General features: G+C 42.1%; 1 pseudogene; it reads left to right on the plus strand.

The window, feature by feature from the left end:
- The first annotated feature begins 8965 nt into the window (after positions 1-8965).
- Positions 8966-19461, plus strand: LOC133800587 (CDP-diacylglycerol--serine O-phosphatidyltransferase 1-like; annotated as a pseudogene).
- Positions 19462-23341: the final 3880 nt, after the last annotated feature.

The raw sequence follows: 23341 nt of genomic DNA on the forward strand, positions 1-23341 counted from the left end.
GATCGTGGCTAGGGTAAGATCGACGACAACCCTGCTCCTAAGAAAAAGAAGGCTTATCGGAACCCCAAAGACAACCAAGCCCCGAGGTTAGCTAGTAAGGGTAAATGCCTAGGTGCCCGAGGACACCGCCAAGGGCCAGCGCCCATGGAGCCCAGGGCGTTCTGCCCAGGCGCACCAATATGGATCACACGAGCCTCGGAGGTGGTGTCCCCCTAACACCTTGCCATCACTGCAGGAAAAACAGCCAAGGAGCCAACAGGTGAAACACCGTTTACCAAGAACGCAGCATCAACATCTCGGTTAACAATGAAAACATTGAGTCCGAAGGAGAAATGGAAGTAGCATACCCCGAAGGCAGTGGTACATTCCAAGGCCAAATTTACCTACTAGAAGGCCTGAATGCTCGTTGGTGTAACAAACTTTCAGATGCAAACTCGGGAGGAAGGACCAGTCAGACCTCTGGGACAACCTCAACACCCTAGAGAGGGATAACCTAGCACAAAGTGCCAACCAAGACCGTGACACCCTCCACATGAAGTTAGAGAACTTGAAGAGGATAATGCTTAGAATGGCCTGACGTCAGGGCCATGCTCCGACTCCGAGGATGAGGACAGGGAGCCATGTGCTCCTCACATTGTAGAAGCTCCATTCCCACGTGGCTTTAAGATGCATGCCATCATGTCCTATGATGGCAGTACAGATTCCACCGACCACCTTTCGAAGTTCAATAGGTTGGTTCGGTGCATCACGTCTTTGAAGATGCCAAGTGTCATGTGTTCCCAATATCCTTGAATGGTTCAAGAAGCACAGGCCGTTATCCATTCATTCTTGGCACCAAGTGTCGTCTTCCTATTGCAGAAAATTCATAGTTGCTTGAAAGGTGAGCTTTGAGGTCAATGCTTTAGCCAACATAAAGCAGGAACCATTCATGACTCTCAAAGCTTACATCAAGCGCTTCAAGGAGGAAGCTGCGAGGACCAAGAGGATCGACGATGGCTAGTAGCTAATGGCCTTATAGGCCGACATCCGTGCGGGGTCCCCATTGTGGGATGACATCCAACAGAGAGGATGTCAAAGGCTCGACAACTTCATCCGTCGGGCACAAGAGTATATCAGCTAGGAAGATGCCCAGATCAGAGCAATTGGGGGGCTTGTTGCCTTTCCCACTCTGACGATGCCAGGCCCCGTGGCCTCAGGGACCCAATATCCACCCTATGCCCCTATGCAACCAAGTGTGGTGGGAGCCCATTACAGTTCAATTGTCCCGTCGGCTGGCTTTAGTGTTGTGCCACTCGTTGGTTTCAGTGCAGCTTTGATGGGATATGGAGCAGCGCCCACTGGATACAGTGCTTATCAACCTGCATTCGGTGCTAGAGTTGCTGCCCCATCCCAGTCCACCACACCCAGCCGGACCCCCAAGGGCAACAGACGCAGGGCAAAGGCAAGGGCAGAAAGCCTAAGGGAAATGGGACAATGCAGACAGGACAGGGAACTGCCCCTGATGAAAAGTATGTCTCGCAGTACTCTGAGTACATTGATCTAGTGGACTCTAGGGAGAACATCTTTGTGGCCACAGAACAACACGTTCATTACGAGAAGCCACAACCCATTTGGAGAGACAAGGAAAGATGAGATCCCTCCAAGTTTTGTTGTTTTCATAACGATGTAGGGCACCACACAAATGAGTGCCACCAACTCAAGGATGAGATCGAAAACCTCAACAAACTGGGACACATCCACCAGTGTGCTTAGGATGGAGCACACCAGGCACAAGCCCTGACTGCGGTAACACCCGCACAGCCCACAGCCCCCCAGACTCCAGGTATGGTGCCCGCAGCTCTGCAGCATCAAATAGTCCATGAACCTCCCCCAGTGAATGGGCGAGTGGGGACCATCTATGGAGGACCCCACTTGGGGGGAACCTTGCGAGGCTCGCAAAATAGGTATGCATGGGCCTTAAACCATGACGACGACGTGTTGACATTAGATCAATTTCCAGCCCAAATACCAAGGATGATTAACCAAGTCATTACATTCTCCAAGGACGGCACTTGGAGAGTGCACTTTCCACACCACGATCCTTTGGTGATCAAGAGCCAGGTTTCCAATAAGATGGTGGCTCGGATCCTGGTGAACAACGAGATTTCAGTGAACATTCTGTTCAAGTCAGCCTAGAAGAAGATTGAGTTGACCACAAGTGTAACGCCCTACTACCCAGGGTTTGTTACACTTTGTATTTTAAATAGTGCTAAACTCGTTAAACGAGTCATTTGGCCATAATTGTGTAACTAAATGCGATTAAAAATTTAGGGTTAATTTTTTTTGTCAAGGATACAAAAGTTTCACTAAAACGTTTACTGTATACATTGGGATCCTAGAAATACATTAAAAAGGTTAATTACAATAAAAGATTTACAACCAGTCGACCTAAGCGGCAAAATAGGGTTTAACCCTAGTTCCTCTTAAAACCCTCGGTCATGGTGGTCGAGCAATCGCATATGTACACATTGTCACCTAAGCTCCCTAACTCAAGGATGGTTCAATTTTCTTTTACCTTTACTTGCACTACATAGCACCCATGAACCCAGGCACAACAAGAAAACTTACACACATGCTCATAAACAAATAATAACATGTCATCAAATCATAATAAGCATGCCTAGCAGTAATAACCCTATTCATGCATGCAGGCAAGTACAAATAAATGATTATGGACATGCACCCTGAGTAGGTGATTGTTATATCAATCTGGGGTCCTGTGCCCTGAATAAATGACTTATTAAGTCAATCTGGGGTCTTGTGCCCTAAATAGATGACTATTAAGTCTCTTAAGGGTCCTGCACCCTAAGCCATGTGACATTCCAGTCACCTGAGCCTTTTAGCCCCAGCTTTGAGTAACTAGCCTTAGACTAGCCAAGCGCTTTAGTTTTCTTCGACCAATAGGTCGGTCAAGCATTTAATGCTCATGTTGATTAGATCTAATCATTTCGGCATGCGTTCAATACGCTAATGCCACTCTTGAATCATAAGTCAATTCCATACGACCAACGCTCAATACTATTGCCAATCGTGACTGATAAGTCAGAGCTTAACAACCAGCACTAAACACCATTGTCGTTTCTACTAATAAGTTAGTGCCATTCACAAGTAAGCTATGCTGCCAGGCATTTACAATGCAACGAATGTCCATATATAGAACACTAAACATGCCCCATCAGTAATCATGTATGTCACATACTGGGTGCAGTTTTCTTACCTTTGGTCCAAGCACAGGTTACCAATAAACGGCCCTCAAGCACGATCCTGTTTCCAAGCCCCTAACAATCACCCAGTCACAAGAATAATATAAAATCCCATCAAAGTGAGTAAATAAAGACTTCCAGACTAAGTCCTAGCCTTCGGGACATCGAATCCTACCAAACTGGGTAGTAGGATCGATCCTAAGCCCTTAGGTTTAAGTTCCCATGACTAAAAACCCAATTTGGCCAAAACTGCCCTTAAGCGCTACGACCCCCCAGCCCTGAGCCGCGGCTCGCCTCTAGACAGAGGCCAAGTGTAACGCCCTGGGTAGCCAAGACCATTACACCGTGTATTTATAAAGGTGTAGGACTTGCTAATCAAGTTATTTAGTTGAAAACATGTTACTAAAACCATTAATGAGCTAGGGTTAAGAGATTTTGGTCATGAAAGATACATTTTGTATAAATAAACGTTGTGTACATGGGATCCCAAAAGAAATAACAATTAAAGGTCAGTTTAAAAAATTTCCAGAGTACAAACAACCACTAGCCACTCTAAGGGCAAAACAGACATTTATGGTCCTCCTGTTCCTGTCCCACCCTCAACCGTGGTGGCTAAGCAGCTAGTCATGTACATTCCGCCTCTAGAGTTCTCCAAGTCAGAGCTGATCAAGCTTGCCCTTGCCTTTACCCGCACCACGCAGCACCCGTGAGCCAAGGCCCAACAAGAAAACATAACATCATGGTACAAACAATGATAATAATCGAATAACTCTTTAAGCATGTTCATACACTTAGTAGTCCATACTAATCACATAATCCACAAATACAATCAGGAAATTCATGAGCTAATACTAAACTACTCAGCATGCCAAATTCATCAATTATCAATGTCAACCAAATCACATGATAGTCAGGGTCGACGCCCTTAGGTCGCACCTTTTGTTTACCCCACTGACTTCGGTCCGCTTAAACCGAGTTCAGTGAATATTAAGTTGTCCTCAGTTACCAATGGCTGAGCCGCGCCTGTGCACCAATGCAAACTCTGGCACTCTTAGGCTGTTTGTTCACTATTCACATGGCATAATACCATCCTTCATAAAGCATACAAAAACAGGGAGCCCTTAGTCCCGTTATAAACTCACAACCGGGTGCAGTTTTCTTACCTTTAATTCCAAGTGTTCTGGTTACGAGAGATGACCCTTGAGCACAATTCATTTCTCGAGCCCTATCTTACACCTAGTCACAACCAAGATAAAGGGATACCATCAATAACTGTGTAAAGGTTTCTAGACTAAGTTCTAGCCTCCGGGACATCAAATTCCACCAAACACGGTAGTGGAATCGATCCTGAGCACCCTAGGTTAGGTTCCCGCGCCTAAAAACTCCACAAGGCCAAAAATGCCCTTAAGAGCCGCGACCCAAGCCTTCTATGCCGCGGCCCACCTCCTTTCAGAGGCTCAGCCTCGCCCAAAAGTAGACACGGGCCGCGGCCCAACATTTCCCATGCCACGACCCGCCCTTCATTCGCAGCTACCATCTGTTCTAGAGGGTCGCGGCACACCAAAAACTGAGCCATAGCCCGACCCCTTCGAACCTAGACAATCCACCATTTTTGACATTAAAACCTACTCAAATCTACCTAAAACCATCCTAATAACCCAATTCAACCATCACAACCATCCTAACATGTTTCCAACAGCAAAACCCAACAAACACCTAGCTTAGAAACTCATCAAGATCCCACTTTAATCTTTGAAACCCATAAACTGAAGAACCAGCCCAGAAATCACAGAATTCAGACACTAAATTGTCATTACAAGATTACCTTTACTGAAGAACAAGTCCACCAAACAATTGCTGAGCTAACTCCTAAGTCTTCTACCTTAATTCAACCTTTAATGTCAAAAACCCATAAACACTTAGAACACAGCCACAACTACTTAATTGAATAGCCAAAGATGTAACTCTGAACTTACTCCAAATATCCTCACCCCTCGCAGTGGTGAAACTCGAAGAAACACGTGGGCCTCAACCTAGAACTCCACGTCTCTACGCTTAGGGTCAGCGTAGCTTTTCTGTCTACTTTGTGAAGCAAGCATTCTGGCTCGGATCTTCTCAATAGCTTCATTAGTCTTCTGAACCATGTCCGGCCCCAAATATTTCCTCTCCCCCATCTCATCCCAATGAATGGGCGACCTACACTTCCTCCCATACAACATCTCATATGGAGCCACTCCAATCGTGGACTGATAATTGTGTATATGAAAACTCAATCAACGGAAGATACTTACTCCAAGATCCCTTGAAGTCAATCACACACAACCTAAGCATGTCCTCCAACACCTGAATCATCCTCTCAGACTGCCCATCAGTTTAAGGATGAAAAGTTGTGCTAAACTTTAGTGGAGTCCCCATGGCTTTCTGCAGAGCACCCTAGAACTTGGAGGTAAAGATAGCGTCTCGATTAAACACAATAGACTTAGGAACCCCATGGAGACAAACCATCTCCCTCACATACAACTCTGCATACTGTTCCATTGTGTAAGTCGACTTCACTGGCAGAAAATGAGCTGACTTGGTGTATCTATCCACTATCACCCACACCGAGTCATAAAGTTCCACTGTCTTCGGTAGACCTCCCACAAAGTCCATTGTAACATCCTCCCATTTCCACTCAGAAATACCCAAAGGCTGAAGCAACCCTGCTGGTCGCTGATGCTCAGCTTTCACCTGCTGACAAGTCAAATACCTGGCCACGTACTCCACTACACCCTTCTTCATCCCGGGCCACCAATACAACGTCCGTAGATCCTGATACATCTTCGTGGTACCCAGATGAAGCGAGTACGGCGTAGTATGGGACTCATCTAGTATCTCTCGTCTGATCCCTACATCCGCTGGAACACAAATCCGCCCCTGATACCGAAGCATACCAACCTCAGAAACAAAATAGTCCTTAGCTATCCCTGCTAAGACATTCTCTCTAACTTCTTGTAACTATGCATCCACCAATTGACCCTCCTTGATCCGCTCTAGTAGGGTCGACGACAAAGTGAAATTGGCCAATCGGCCCACCACCAGTTCTATCCCTTCCCTGGTCATCTCATAAGCCAACTCTCTAGAAATCTGGACAAAACTAAATAATTTCCCTGAGCCCCTCCGGCTCAATGCATCCGCCACTACATTGGCTTTCCCTGGGTGGTAAAGTATGTCACAATCGTAGTCCTTTACCAACTCCAACCAATGCCTTTGCCTCATGTTCAGATTCTTCTGGGTGAAGAAATACTTCAAACTCTTGTGGTCAGTGTATATCTCGCACTTCTCCCCATACATGTAATGTCATCAAACCTTCAGAGTGAATACCACTGTCGCCAATTCCAGATCATGGGTAGAATACCGCTGCTCATACTCCTTCAGCTGTCGTGATGCATAAGCTATAACTTTCTCATTCTGCATCAACACACAACCTAAACCCAACCTTGATGCATCACAGTATACTACAAACTTTCCTTCCTCCGAAGGAAGACTCAACACAGGTGCAGTTATAAGTCGTCGCTTCAACTCTTGGTAACTGTTTTCACACTTCTCTGACCAAATGAACATCTGATTCTTCCTTGTCAACTCTGTCATCGGTGCAGTGATCTTTGAGAATCCTTCTACAAATCGCCTGTAATAACCTGCTAACCCGAGGAAACTCTGAACCTCCGAGGCATTCCGTGGCCTCGACCAAGCTCTCACTGCCTCCACCTTCGACGGATCCACCTTAATCCCCTCTACACCAACTATATGCCCAAGAAAAGTTACCTCTGGTAAACAAAACTCAGACTTCTTAAACTTGGCATATAAATGAGGTTCCCTTAACCTTTGCAAGACTCGTCGAAGATGTTGCCCATGCTCTGCCTCTGAACTGGAGTACACTAAGATGTCATCGATGAAAACAATGACGAACTGATCCAAGAAGTTTTTGAACACCCTGTTCATTAGATCCATGAAAGCTACCAGGGCATTGGTCAAACCAAAAGACATGACCAAAAACTCATAGTGCCCATACCTCGTTCGGAAGGTCATCTTCGGTATGTCCTTATCCTTGATCCTCAGCTGGTGATAACCAGATCGAAGATCAATCTTTGAGAACACCGTCTTTCCCTGCAACTGATCAAACAAGTCATCGATCCTTGGTAGAGATTACTTATTCTTGATGGTCAACTTGTTCAATTCTCTATAGTCTATACACATCCTCAAAGTTCCATCCTTCTTCTTAACAAGCAACCGGAGTGCCCCATGGAGAGTAGCTAGGCCTGATGAATCCCAAATCCAGAAGTTCATGTAGCTGTATCTTTAATTCCTTCAACTCTGCTGGTGCCATCCTATATGGTGCTCTTGATACTGGTTCTGTCCTCGGTGCTAACTCAATAATAAACTGAATCTCCTTGCGTGGCAGCAATCCTGGTAGATCCTCAGGAAATACATCCAAGAACTCATAAACCAATCTGGTCTCTCTCGGCCTTGCTGGCAAAACCCTAGTAGAGTCCAACACACTAGCCAAAAAACCTATACATCCTCCCTGTATCAAGTCTCTAGCTCTCAGTGCTGATATCATGGGTACGCGGGGTCCACATAACGCACCCACGAAAACAAATGGATCCTCGCCCTCAGGCTCAAAAGTCACCATCTTCTTCCTGCAGTCAATAGTAGCCCCATATCTGACCAGCCAATCCATCCCTAAAATTATATCAAAATCCTCCATGTCCAGCTTAATCAAGTCTATTGAAAGTTCCCTACTGTCAACCATCACTGACAGTGCTCTGATCCATCTCCTAGAAACTACCAGTTCCCCAGTAGGCAATATAGTCCCAAACCCAGCAGACCGATACACACTAGGTCTACACAATCTATCAATCACCTTACTAGAAACAAATGAATGTGTAGCACCAGAGTCAATCAATACAGTAAAAGGAGAGCCAGTGCTAGAAAGCTGACCTACCACCACTGAGGGACTAACCTCGGCCTCTGCCTGTGTCAAAGTGAACACTCGAGTTGGAGTCAAGCTGTCCACCTTTCCTGCTTCCCCTTTCTTCACTGTTGGGCAATCCTTCTTGAGGTGTCCCACTGTTCCACACACAAAGCAGGCCTTGGCCTGACACACGCCCTGCTGGTGTCTTCTGCACCTCGGGTATTCCGGATAACTCCTCCATGCCTCACCGCCTCCCTGAGCACCTCGACCCCTTCTATCAGGACCAACAGCGATCGAAGTGTCAGGGGTCTTCCTCTTCACATCACTGGGGCCTCCGCCCCTACCAGACCCAAAATATGAAGGCACCACTCTGTGACCCTCTCGCCTTGCAGCACTTTCCTTCCAAACCTTATTCTCCTCTTCCTCAATGATAAGAGCGTTCTCAATAGCTTGGGCATAAGTCGTCCCCCCAGGTACTGTTGTAATCCTCACATCTTGGGCTATCATAGTATTAAGCCCTCTAATAAACCTGTCTTGCCTAGTAGCATATGTAGGCACAAGATCTGGTGCAAATTTTGCAAGTCTGTCAAAATTCAGGGCATACTCAGTAACTGTCATATTGCCCTGCACCAACCCCACAAACTCATTGACCTTCGCTGCCCTGATGGCAACATTGTAGTATTTCTGACTCAACAAGTCCTTGAATCCATCCCAACTCAGTGCGGTAACATCTTTGGTCTGCGATGCCACTTCCCACCAGATGCGGCCATCCTCTCTCAACATATACGTGGCACAGGCCACTCTGTCAAGACCTTCTATCCTTATGAAATCCAGGATAGTAGTAATCATAGTCATCCACTGTACGACCTTCATTGGATCAGGTCCTCCCTCAAAAGTTGGGGGATGTTGCTTCCAAAACCGCTCATACAGTGGCTCCCACCTGTTCCCAACTTCCACTGGCTGAATAACTGGTGCCACTACAGGTGGCACAATAGGTGTAACACTCCTTGACGGAGCCTGCTGTCGTAGAAGACGAATCTGTTTATCTTGACTCTGAAGCTGCACTTGCATCTCTGCCATAATCTGCTGCCAGTTCTCAGGGACTGGCAGAGGAATCTAGCACTGGTCATCACCCCCACTCTCAGACCTAGTGCCGGCTAGTCGCGTAGATTTCCTTGGATGCATAACTATCCAAGTTAATCTGTAATAAACGACTTGGCAATCAGATTATGATGACAGGGTAAAAGCTTTTCCAAAATCCATCAATGGAACATAATCAATCACAAGCACTCAAGATATAGGCATCCATCCATACATTCACCCATATAAACGCAATATGCAGATAATCATTCAGATATTCATTTACATGCATAGAAGTGCTAATAAGCAGGCCTCAATATTGTCACACAGCAGTCAAGAGCCAAGCTCTATCAGTATCTCTTGCTTCCTATTAATCCAACAGATAACAACAATCATAATTCTTTCCAATCACTTAAGCATATAAGCACATATCCACATTACCAAACCTCGAATCGAGCTTGTCTCTAGCAACGAATGTACATGTCCAGCCGGTCTTCAGGAACCCTTAAACCTAGGATGCTATGATACCAAGTTGTAACGCCCTGGGTAGCCAAGACTAGTACACTGTGTATTTATAAAGGTGCAGGACTTGCTAATCAAGTCATTTAGTTGAAAAAGTGTTACTAAAACCATTAATGAACTCGGGTTAAAGTATTTCAGTCATGAAAGATACATTTTATATAAATAAACGTTGTGTACATGGGATCCTAAAAGAAATAACATTTAAGGGTCAGTTTACAAAATTTCTAGAGTACAAACAACCACTAGCCACTTTAAGGGAAAAACAAACATTTATGGTCCTCCTGTTCTTGTCCCGCCCTCAACCGTGGCGACTGAGCAGCTAGTCATGTACATTCCACCTCTAGAGTTCTCCAAGTCAGGGCCGATCAAGCTTACCCTTGCCCTTACCCGCACCATGCAGCACCCGTGAGCAAAGGCCCAACAAGAAAACATAACATCATAGTACAAAGAATGATAATAATCGAATAACTCTTTAAGCATGTTCATACACTTAGTAGTCCATACTAATCACATAATCCACAAATACAATAAGGAAATTCACGAGCTAATACTCAACTACTCAGCATGCCAAATTCATTAATTAACAGTGTCAACCAAATCACATGATAATCAGGGTCGACGCCTTTAGGTCGCACCCTCTGTTTACCCCACTGACCCCGGTCCGCTAAAACCGAGCTCAGTGAATATTAATCTTTCCTCAGCTACCAGTGGCTAAGCCGTGCCTGTGAGCCAATGTAAACTCTGGCACTCGTAGGCTGTTTGTTCACTATTCACATGGCATAATACCATCCTTCAGAAAGCATACAAAAACAGGGAGACCTTAGTCCCGTTATATACTCACAACTGGGTGCAGTTTTCTTACCTTTAATTCCAAGTGTTTTGGTTACGAAAGATGACCCCTGAGCACGATCCGTTTCCCGAGCCCTAGCTTACACCTAGTCACAACCAAGATAAAGGGATACCATCAATAACTGTGTAAAGGTTTCTGGGCTAAGTTCTAGCCTCCGGGACATCAAATTCCACCAAACATGGTAGTGGAATCTATCCCGAGCACCCTAGGTTAGGTTCCAACGCCTATCTCCCCTTAAGAGCTTCAACCCAAGCCTTATTTGTCATTGGCCACCTCCTTCCAGAGGCTCAGCCTCGCCCAAAAGCAGTGTAACGACCCAAAATTACTAATAGGGCTTAAGGGCCTTGATTAGTGTTCCGGGAGGGCATAATTGGTTTATGTGTGAATTTATTAAGTTTAATGCATGATTATATGATAAGCATGCTAGTATGGGTTATATGAATATAAGTGATTATATGATTTAATTGTGAGAACCACATTATTATGTGGTTAAATCTGCAGCATGCGACTTGAGGCGATTCTAGGGAGCAAGTTAGCGAAAAAGTCACAACGGGGCTTAATACTTGAATTTGGGCAATTCAAGGGGTATTTTTAAGTACTGGAAGGTCATTTAGATTAGGAGGCTATGGAAATAAATAATTGGAGATATATTTGAGGTTAGGAAACTTAGGCGGGAATACTGGGGAATTTTACCATTTTGCCCCCGGGGACGTTTCCGGCACCCCGAGCCTTTGGATTAACTTAATCACCTAAGGATAGACTAAGTAAAATCTCATAACATAGTAGAACACAAGGAACCGACCCTCCCTCTTTCTCCCTTTCTCTCTCAAGGAAAAACCATAGAAAACTTAAGGAGTTCAGCTGGGAATTTAGTGTTTTGGGCTGGAGTCTTGAAGGATTAGTCCAGTGTTCAGCTAAGGAGTTCAATCAAGAACTGAGGTAAGATATAAGCTTTGTGCATGGTGATTAATTCTGTGCTTTGGCTGGGTTTTAAAGTGTTTATGATTTTGAAATTTAAGGACTGAATTGAAGTTAGAAAGCTTGGGTTTTAGCTCAGAAATCGTTAGGGGAGTTGGTTCCACTACACCAAACACTCCTTTCCATAACACATCATTATAATAATATTTAAAAAGTATTATAATTAAAATACGGTAATAGCCAAAGTAAAAAAAAAGTTGAAACAAAATGGCGGGCCTCAAAATTTTTAAGCGGCAATGATATATTTGTTAAACATCTCTTTTTTCCTCACTCACTCTCTTTCTCTCTCTAAAACACTCTCTGCTCCTTGGTTCCTCTCCATCATTCTCTCTTTGTTGAGTACTCTCTCCTTCACCCTCTCCCTGTAAAGTCCACTCAATTGTTTTCTCTCCCCAACGAAACCCTCTCCTTCAATTTTTCTCCTCATTGGAAGCCCTCTCTGCTACTCTCTTCCCTGGGGACGCCCTCTCCCGTGCTTTCTCTTGGAAATGAAGCATCTACAAGAACAAAGGTAATAGCTATGTGTAATCATGACTCTTCTTCTTCTTTGAAATCTGATAATTGATCTTCTTGCACAAACTCCATCAATCATAACTAGCGCCTAGCTAGTTAGGTAGATACATATTTTGTTTGATTATAAATTAAACATTTGGTATTATCATCATTACCCATCACCCTTAAATTTCATGATATATTTGACTGATGATCAGGTCTATGCGGCCCATAAATGAGCGAGAAGGGTACGGTCGGTGCCTTCTTCCTTGATCCCAGTTTTATCCGATTATTTGATATTTGTAGTTTCCAGAATTATTCAGGGAAAATGTCCCAAAAATCCTGTCCTCCACCAAATTTCCAATCGATCAAATCATTGCCTAATGATTTTAGGTTCATGGGTTCACCGACCTCTGATCAATTTGGGAAGTTTGGTGATGCAAAGTTAGGATACAGTAATATCACCTCATCAAGTATACCTGAAAATAGTGATTCAGGGGATGTGGCTGTTGATAATAGTGTTGGAAGCATGGACCAAGTGAATGAGGATTCACCATATGGTATGAACATAGTTTCAGTTGAAGACAGACCATCAAGTGGTGATGAAGATTCAGACTCTGTAGCTCCACCTGTGCCATCGGTCTCTGCATCTCACAGTGAACACAGGTGGGGTGATACCAACTCGTATGCTGTGAAGAAGGTATATTTCTGGCTGTATGTACTAATATTTTCCAAAAAATAATGGTAGTTATTTGATGCATATGCAATTTATTTTCGTCTATGAGAGGTAGTACTTATGAAATGATAACGCTCATTATGTGTTTTGCTCACTACTCAAGTACTGTGGGCTTTGGGGGTAATTTTGATGTCTTATATATTTGATAACATCAACATGGAATAAATTATAACTTTAACTGTTTATTTTGACAATTTTATTTTAGAATTTAGTACATGATATCAACTTGTTGATGCCTATGCATTTGGCTTCACTGTTTAGTGAATCTCAGGGTCTTTCTGCTATAGACTTATTTCCCTCCAATTGTATATTTATTAATAACATGTAACCGCTCTTAGCCACGTGTTTAGTAGGTTGGTGTTCTACGAATGTTGTCTCACTTTTAGCAAATTTCCTCTAGTCTTTCGTTGTTAGATCTTCTGCTTTCCCCTCACCCAATCCCAAACTACAGTTTTAGATTTATTGTCTAATGTGTTGCTAGTCTTTCCCTTGTATAGTAGATTGGTGGTTTGCAGATTATGATTTTTGCTGTTGTATAGAATGACTTCATACTCTAACTATCGATTTTTATTTATATGAAGATTGTTACCTTTTTGGCTTTTCATTTGCCATTGTCTCTTAAATGCAATTGCACTTTCAATTTCATATTCTATTTTTTTTTTTAAGAAATAGCTGACATGAGAGATCCAAATCTTGTTTCTGGGTTTTCTTTAAAAGTTATGGCTTTCCATTTTTTTGTAATTTTTGGAATTGACTGATTACTTGCTGCTTTTTTCTTTTTTTATTGATGTATAAATGCTATTCTAGTAAAGTTAAGGAACAATTATTTTGACAAAAAAATGAACATTTACTACTGGTTGTATGAAGAGACCTTTTTGTTTAGGGGAAAAACTGAACCATTTTCTTTATTAAGGGTTTTTTGATGGTATATTTTCTCTGATTCCTCTTCTGCTCCGCTGCAAGAGCTACTCCGATTGTCCCTTAGGCGTGGACTAAGGCTCGACGACTATGGGACGTAGGCAGGGACTATAGGTTGATGATGATGGGATGCAGGCGGTGCTTTGGTGGTGAGGGCTAGATCGGTGCAAGTGGTGGTAGACTGTGTCTTGTGCAAGGTCGGGGACAGACGGAGACTGAAGGGTGACGCATGGGTAAGATTTTTTCTCACCTGTTTTTTTTTTTTTTTTGCAAAAGAATTAGCATAAAAGGGGTATTCAATTGAATCCTGTATGTTGTTTTCTGACATAAATTCATACAGGATTCTGATTAGACTGCATCCATCAATTTGGCACTTAGTTCATGGCATGTCTGTTGTTTACCTTGTTGCTCTCACATTTTTGCTTTTTCAGGTCAGCTCTTCTCTTTCCTATCTGTATAGTGATCCTTTTTTCCAAAAAATAAAAATTTGTGGAGAAGCATTCTTTTGATTCACTCTAGAGTCATCTACTTCAGATTCTTATCACATTTTTTTTCAGCCTTTTGAAGTTATTCATTTATCTATGATTTTGTTTTTTTTATTTATATCTTATGGTAACAACTTTACATTTTCTCTCTTTCTAGAAGCGAGATGATGCTCGGCAGTTTATGAAGATTCTCCATCCAGATCTTGGTGTTGGTAATGCAGTTTAAGCTTGCAAAATTTAACTTTTCATATTATTTATGCAAATTATTTTATTTTTCATCAGTTGAATGAGAAGCTTATGCTGGTTGTTTATACTTTGGAATTCTACCTTTGTAATTACGTGCAGAACTTCCTGAAAGATCTTATGGAGCTGACTGCCGCATATATCTTCCTGAAACTCCTACAAGCAGGTTTAAGAATGTTTATGTATGATTTCTTCTTCAATAATCTGTTTACTTATGATATTCTCTGATCATATCCTCTTGGTGTACTGTGTACGTCTTCTATGTTGTAGTTAAGTAGACTTCTGACTTCTCTATGTTTATAATATTTTAATTTCTATAGAAACACTTTTTGATGAATTCGTTTTAGCTCATATTATTGGATGGTGGGGTAAAGCTATATTGCTTCATAATCAGCCTCTTCTTTGGGTGCTATCAATTGGATTTGAGATGATGGAGGTTAGTTCTTTGACAAATATAATATGTTTTATTGTGTGCCTTTCATAGTTTATTTAAATTGGTCCTGCTTTCTCCTTCTTTGAGCGGAGGTCAAATGCCTTTTATGTTTTAGACAAGTGTGTTTTGAGTGCTTTGGTGGTTATGGCTGTATATTAAAGCATATCTTGGCATTTTCAGCTTACCTTCCGTCACATGCTACCAAATTTTAATGAATGCTAGTGGGACAGTATTGTTCTTGATATTTTGATCTGCAACTGGTTTGGTGAGAACTCAATTTATTAACAATTTCTTCTTATAAATTGTTGAGCTCTATCCATAGCCATAGTATTCAATTATTTCTTCCACAATATTAAGCAGAATGTGGCTATAATTTTTCATTGTTTGCTATATGAGCTTTCTGTGCAAATTATGACAAGTTTCTTTTGGTGTGTATGCTGCAGGTATCTGGGTAGAAATGCATACTGTTAGGTACTTTGATGGAAAAACGTACAAGTGGGTTGGGATAAGCCGTCAGCCTAATATTATTGGAAAAGTATGCTCTAAGTTTGGTGTTTTAGTTTTTAATATTTAATGGAGAGTTAATATTGTTGGAAAAGTATGCCCTGATTTTGGTGTTTTAATTTTGAATATTTAATGGAGGGTTACTAAGTTGTATCAAGAAGTTGAAAATTGGATCATATTGTTTGGAGTAGAAATACATGTGTTTTAGTGTTTTTTTCTTTCATGTAAACAGAAAATCATGGATTCCCTGTGCTTTTCAGCTTAAGAAATTTGCTTGTTATGTCTCATTTTCTGTTTCTTGTGAACCTTTGTTATTGACACCGAGTTAGATGCATTTTTACTGACTCAGGTCAAAAGAACACTAGAACAATTTACACCAGCTCAGTGGGACAAAGATGAGTGGCATCCCCTGCTTGGTCCATGGCGTTTCATTCAAGTTGTTAGTCTTTGTATCGTCTTCCTCGCAGTAGAGCTCAACACCTTTTTTCTGAAGTTCTGTTTGTGGATTCCTCCTCGAAACCCCGTTATTGTGTATAGGTTGATATTGTGGTGGCTAATAGCAATTCCTACAATCTGCGAGTACAACTCATATCTTCAAGACAGGTACATTACCCTCTTTCTCTATCTGACATAATCACTAGTAGCACATCCTTTTCCTTTTCTTGAAATGAATTCATATACCCTCTTGGCCTACCATTTCCAGGGTTTTAACCTTTTCATAATCACTGTGTCCAAATTGCAGAAAACCAACGAAAAAAGTCAACGCATTCAGTTGGTCTTCCTTAGCTATTTGCATAGTAAAGCTTCTCATTTGCATCAAGTTTGGACATGGTATGTTACTCTGCAACTATTATCAATCAAACGATGTAACTACTGAGAGTAATAACAATAATAATAGGGGGCTCAGTATATTGAGAATGATTTCTGCTTAACAGAAGATGATAATTCGAAAGTTGCCACTGTTGGACAGTGCCCTGAAGGTGATACTGCAATGACTAACAATTATGAGCGATGTGAAAAGCCAGATAAAAAGCCTACTAGGCAACGGTTATTGGTAGTTGATAACAGATTACCAGTCTCTGTTGTAAGGAAAGGGGAAGATATATGGCATTTAGAGATTAGTGCTGAGGGTTTAGTCAGTGCTCTTCTGGGTATGCAATTCCTACTCTTCATTTTTTAAGATTGTTTGGTCTATTTATATTTATATTAAGATTGTTTACTTGATGATATTATTGCGTGTCTAACAAAATAGTTCCCCGTATTAATAGTTTTTAGTTACTTTTTTTACCTGATGATTTGGTTTTTTTCTTTGTAAACTTGTTATTCACTTGTACTGTATGGTTGTGTTAAAGGCGTGAAGGAGTTTGAGGCAAGGTGGATCGGTTGGGCTGGTGTAAATGTGCCCGATACAGTTGGACAGAATGTAGTGCTAAAATTTTCAGTGTCCCATCGGTATAGATTCAGATCGCTTTATACGTGCACTGGAGCTTCCTCAAGTCCAGGAACACATCAGAGAACTTAAAGAAAGATTTGCTGGGCAGAAGGTAAATAATATATTTTTAGAATAAAAGTATGCCATGCATACACTCAACTTCCACAACATAATGGGAACATGTATTAATTCCTAAGCATAATTTATCTCACTGTCTAGTTTCCTATGACATGAAGTTTTAGGATAGCTGGTCGCTTGATATGCTTTGAGACCTTGTTTATGATAGTAACATGTGCAAGTTATCACTGTCTAGTTTCTTCAGCCCACACATTATGGAAACTTATGATTTGTTTCAGAGTGTTTGTCCTGGATATTCCTGTTTGGTTATTTTACTGTAAAGCTATTAGATAATTCTTAGTCCTTACCTTCCTAGTGACACATTTCTATTTATGCTATTGCTACTGCTTGTTGCATGGGTAGAGAGGTGTTTGTAATTCTAATTTTAGTAGATTAATATTTTTTTCCACTCTAATTTGTATATTTAATGATATATCTTATGTTTTATATATTAACTATTTCTAAGTAAAAGGGGGTTTTCAATAAATTAAGGATATACATACATATATATATATGTTTTTGTCTTAGTTCTGAGTTTTCTGTTTTTGGATGATGATAGAAAATTGGCTGAGATTTATGAACTTTCCATTTGCTATAGAACTCAATTTTTGTATATATATTTATTTATTGGCTGAGATTTCTGAACATTCCATTTACTTTTGCATAGAGCCATAGATCTATGATAAATAAAGTTATAAATGGCCATCCATTGTAAGAACAAATCTGAGTTTATAACCATTTCTATATGCTATGAACTAATGAACAATTTATACATTATATATAGATTACAGTTTATGCAATCAGAGTGTTTGAATGAATGCCTTATATAAGATTCTAAGACTAGCATACTTAAGGTTTAAATATAGTTTATACTCTTGTTAATGAATTTTCATGCATCATACTTGAATTAATCACTTAATAAGTCTTTTCATAAACGAAAATTTATGTATGAACTACAGTTAAGTGTTATACACTTTGAATCATACAAAAATTGTTTCCTGAAGCATAAGTTTAAAATTGAAAAAACATGGCAAAATAGAGATTACTCTCTTTCTCAAATTGAGTTTCAAACAATTCAGTTCGATTAAAAAACATTGGAAAGCTAGATGATAAAAGCATTTGTTTGCTTCGATTTATTGGCTTAATTGCTTTATCATAATTAGCTTTAGGTTTCTAAATTCCATTTGCTATGAATTGTTGGTTAATAAAACTTCCAAGTTTAGTCAATTGTGTTTTCTCTCTCTGTTTTTTTTTTTTGGTAGTGGCTTCGATCACAAAGCACACTCTGTTGTTGATTTTTGTAGCTTAGTTTATTGTGGTGTTCTATTTGTGTTTCTCTTTTATGAGTTTCTTATGGCTTGTTGGACTTAGTCTAAATACATGGTCATGATCTTTATTTAATCTCTCAAACTATTTCAGACTAATGAATTGGCACAACCATTTATGCTCTTTATTGCTTCTTTTTTAGTAAGCCTAATCACATGTTTGCCTTGCACACATATAATATGAGTGTCATCTAGATTCTAGGCCATTGGATCTTATATTTATCTTACATCATGCAGCTATGTTTATATGCACACAAGCATATGTAGTGCTCTTTATTGCTTCTTACATTATGCTATTATATTTATATGCACTGAATCATATGTATATGATTCCACTGCTCTTAAGACCATTGGGTTTCATTCAAAGTGTGAATTTATAATAATTTAGGATCAAAATATTGTATTCTTATGTGATTCTATAGTAGTTTACAGTAGTTCACAAGGTCTGTTGATTTATTGTTATGCACTCTACAATCAAATTCTTTATTTCAATCTCTTGTATAGATTATGGAAAACTTTGACTCATGAAGGGTGATTTTGGTGCCTTCAATTTGTACAGTAGCATGTTAATGATTTTTGTTTTCAGTATTTATCACTATTATCTCTTTTTTATTGTTGCTAGGTCCCAAAAGCTAATCTCAACAATTTTATTACTGTTATGGTTGGATTAGTATGGCACATATATAAATTTTGTTTAACTTCTCTATCGTTTCCTTCCTCTCTTTCTCTCTCACACATATACATGAACACATGATTTCATACTAAAAAAAGAACCAATGTCTTATATTTTAGTGTTTGGTTTCTTTGTTTGCTTTGGTGTAGTTGTGAATTCATTATTTTGTATGTGGTGTCCTCTCTTGGAAATAATTTCCATAGCATTTTTCTTGAAGTAATTTGTGATGCTAGATAATAACAATAAAATATTTATTTTTTTATTTTTGCAGATGTGACAAGCGAAATAGAAAAGGATACTTAATTTTGAAGGCTTTGTGTTGGGCAGCTGTAGAATATTTTGTGCTGAAAGTAGTAGAATATGTTGAATATTTAAGACTACTTGAATACTTAAAGAACATTTTTTCGTTGATGACAGTGTTGAATGTTTTAAACTAATTTGTGGATTGTTAATACAATGTTGAATGTTTTAAACTAATTTGTGGATTGTTAATACAATGTTGAATGTTTTTACTTTTTGTTATTTGAAAATCAAGTTCATTTGATGATGCTAGTATATATTAGAAAGTTAATTTTAATTATATAAATAAAGAATAAAAATATAATAGAATAAATTAGTGTTATATAAATGAATATATAATGAGAATTTAAACTTATCCAAATATTAAAATAATACGAGAAATGTGTTATAATATCTATTACAATAACACTTTTTATAAGTAAAGAATTTTGTTATGCAAACTTCATTATATAACACAAAAAATGTGTTATACTAAAGTGTAGTATAACACAAAAAATGTGTTATCCTAAAGTGTAGTTGTTATCCAGATTTCCGGATAGCGTTTAAATGGATAGCCTCGGGGAAGCAAAATTATCCAAGTCTTTCACGAAAGGTGACCAGAGCTCGCGGATGGACAGAAAGGCTTCGCCTCTCCCGCTAAGTGTCCAGCATACTCTTTCAAGCAACCGCGACGCGGAAGGTCCTCGATTCTCCCGGACTCCCGAAGGGATATCCTTCGGGGAAGGTCCTTCCAGAAGAAGCTCTTCAGGTTACCTACGCGGATACAGTTCCGTATCTCGCACGGAAGAAGACCAAGCGGTCGAGTCATGGAGGAGGCCTAGTTGGAATGATATCCACCTGACACAGGATCCCGCCTGACATGCCCGACAGGTCGAGGCCGCACACATCCCAGCACGCCTAAAAGTACTATTTCGCCTACTGTTCCGCTGACAGCCTGGAAAAGACAGCTGCCTTTGTGCATTCCCCATACTTTCACGTAAATATACCCACATAGAGCCTGGTAGCCAGGCGACTACGGTAATTGTATCCCCTATTTATGGCTGGTGTAATTAAGACTCATGGGGGCAGAGTAAAACCCTAGTCAAAAACTCTAGCTATAAAGACCTCCTGATTTTGCAATAGAAGGGGGGAGAACAGATTACATAGCAAGAACTCTGCCAAAATCTCTCTAGCTTCATCTTCTTCAAGAGAACTCGAGAGAAACACTGTGAGTTTGTGAGATTCTTGTACACCAGCCATTTTACTGTAATTCTCTACAAGTATAATAACATCGACTCGTGGACTAGGGCTCGTTAACGCCTGAACCACGTAAAAAACCTATTTGTCTATTTATATTTCTGCACTTCTACAGTTCCTATCTTTTTATTAGTTTGTTTGTATTCGTTTCCGAAAAACTCGGTAAACATTTTGGTGCTTTCATTGAGAGCTGTAGGGAGTTGTTAGTCAGCTCTTTTTCTGTGTACGTTTTTTGTGTTCGCTCCGTACTGAAAAGATGGTGACTACGAGAAAATCCGCGGTTGACAAAAATGCTAGGGTCAACCCCGATACTATGATGGAAGATGTGGTACAAAACGAACCCTCGGACCACCAAGGTGAAGACCCGACATCCCGCCAGGATCGGGTCAGTACTGAAGATACGACATACTTAGAAAGCGAAGAAGAGTATGTTCGAGACGGTTACTACAAAGACGGCTACTACTACGAGAAGGAACCAGAACTAGTCCAAGTAGCCGAAGAACTGGTGGTCACTAAGGCCAAGCTTGCTGAGCAGGAGCGCGCCTCCGAAAAAATGCAACACATGATGAAGCGCCTCCAAAACAAGTTCGGAGATCTAGGCGACTCGGACGAGGACGCCTCTGTTTTAGGTGGTGCTGATGCCACCATGCCGGATCCAGCCGCTGCTGGACCATCCAAAGCCGCCCCTAACAAGGGCAAAGAAAAAGTTGGGGAGCCTGTGCGCACTAACGCCCCTGCACCTCCTAAAGGCATGAATCACCAGGATGACTGCCCCCCCCCCCCCCCCCGCGCGCAGGAGGTCTCTGGCGCTCCTAAGCCCAGACGTCCTTCAGCCCCAAGGGGGCACTCTGTGCCTAAAGGGCCCGGTGCTAAGGCACCCAGGCCTAGGGGAAGGAACAACTGCCCCAGTGATTCCGTCAACCAGGACGGTCGGGCCGCGGACACGCGCTTCGAAGATAGCTGGTCCACGGTGGACCTAAGAAGAAGGTTGGAGGCCAAGTATGAAAAGGCCAAAGGAGAAAAGGCCCGGCCTCGCGGAGATGACCTGCGAAATCATCTCAACGACAAGCTCCGGGGACGTGACCTCCTGGAGAGCGATACAAAGAGGCTCGAGGAATAGATCGCTGCCTTGACCAAGCTAGTCCGGAAGCAAAGTGGGGCCCTGTCAGACTCTGAGGAGGAAGACCTGGAACCATGTATTCGGAGGATCGCGTAAACTCCCCTCCCGGAGAACTTCAAAATGCCTCATATAGAATTATATGAGGGGAGGACAGACCCGCGCACCCATCTAGCTAAATACAACAAGATGATGCAAGTGGCGCGCGTCAGTGAGGATGCCAAATGCATGTACTTCTCACTCACCCTTACCAAGTCCGCGGAGGACTGGTGGAAAAGATTAGCTCCCGGATCAATCAACAATTGGAAGGAGCTACAGTCCGCATTCAGGAGGTAGTTCATTGCTGCCCGGGACCACGACATGGAGGTTGGTTCCTTAACCAACATCAAACAGCTACCCAATGAGAACCTCAAAGCTTTCATTCAAAGAATGATGGAAGCTGCTGCTAAGACCAAGGTCAGCGATGATATGAAGCTGATCGCCCTTCAATCGGGGCTTACCGTCGGCTCCCTGCTGTGGGGGGAAATGCAAAGGAGACGGGCAGAAACTCTGCCCGAATTCATGTCAAAAGCTCAGGGAATCATCAACCTTGAGGATGCCTACCAACAGGCCTTTGGAGTTCCCCCGGCTCCGACGCCTTCTGTGACTGCGCCGAGCTTTGCTTCGCAAGCTCCCGCACCAGCCCTCACACTTCCAGGAGCCCAGTTCACTCCAAGCGTGTATGGGCCTTCCGCGTCTGCTCAGACGCCGAGTCAAACCCATTTCTCTGGGTACGGAGCTGTACAAACCGAATGTAGTATCGCGCCTGGCCCATCGCAGCCGCAAGCGGAAGGCCCAGAATGAAATCTGAGCCAATCGCGGAATAAACGAGGCGGAAGAAACTCCAACCGGGGAGACCATTCAAAGAAACCCCGGAAGGACTATGAGCCCAAGTTCACGGAGTACACCAGTTTGATAGACTCACGAGAGAATGTCTATCGGGCGACCTGTAATATGGTCAACTACAGGAAGCCCCCGAAAGTGTCTCACGGAGGAAGGCGTCCGCGAGACTCCAATAAGAGGTGTGAGTTCCACGGAGACGTGGGGCACACCACAAACGAATGCCTTCAGCTGAAGGATGAGATCGAGTCCCTGGCAAGAGCGGGACACCTCAGTCAATGGGTGAGGATACCCATAATCTATCCCGGACAGGGAGTAGTTCACGGAGCTGCATATTCTCCGGGACAGAGGGGGACCGCTAGCGCTCCTGGAGCCGGTCACCCCCAAGCTCCTGGGTCTCAGTTCCCAGCGATTCCTGCTCCAACCTCTCTGGCAACCATTGCATTATTGGCTCCAGGACCCGGAAACCCATATCCGCCCGGCCTTGCTCTCCCACCCGTTGACGGACACGTAGCCACCATTTCCGGAGGACCGTACCTTGCCGGAAGCACCCGCAACTCCCAGAAAAGGTACTTGAGGGAGTTAGAACACACCGGAGAGATGTGCGCCTTGGTTCAGTCACCTGCTCAGCGTCCCCGAATGATGGATCTTCCCATCACCTTCACGGAAGATGACGCCCGACATGTGCACTTCCCCCACAACGACCCCCTCGTGGTGGAAGCTCAGATTGCCAATAAGAAGGTATCACGAATCCTTGTCAATAATGGAAGCTCCGTAAATATCCTCTTCAAAGCTGCCTTCCACGCTATCGGATTAACCGAGACA

Source organism: Humulus lupulus, chromosome 1 (genome assembly GCF_963169125.1).
Source record: "Humulus lupulus chromosome 1, drHumLupu1.1, whole genome shotgun sequence".
In the NCBI taxonomy this organism is placed as follows: domain Eukaryota; kingdom Viridiplantae; phylum Streptophyta; class Magnoliopsida; order Rosales; family Cannabaceae; genus Humulus; species Humulus lupulus.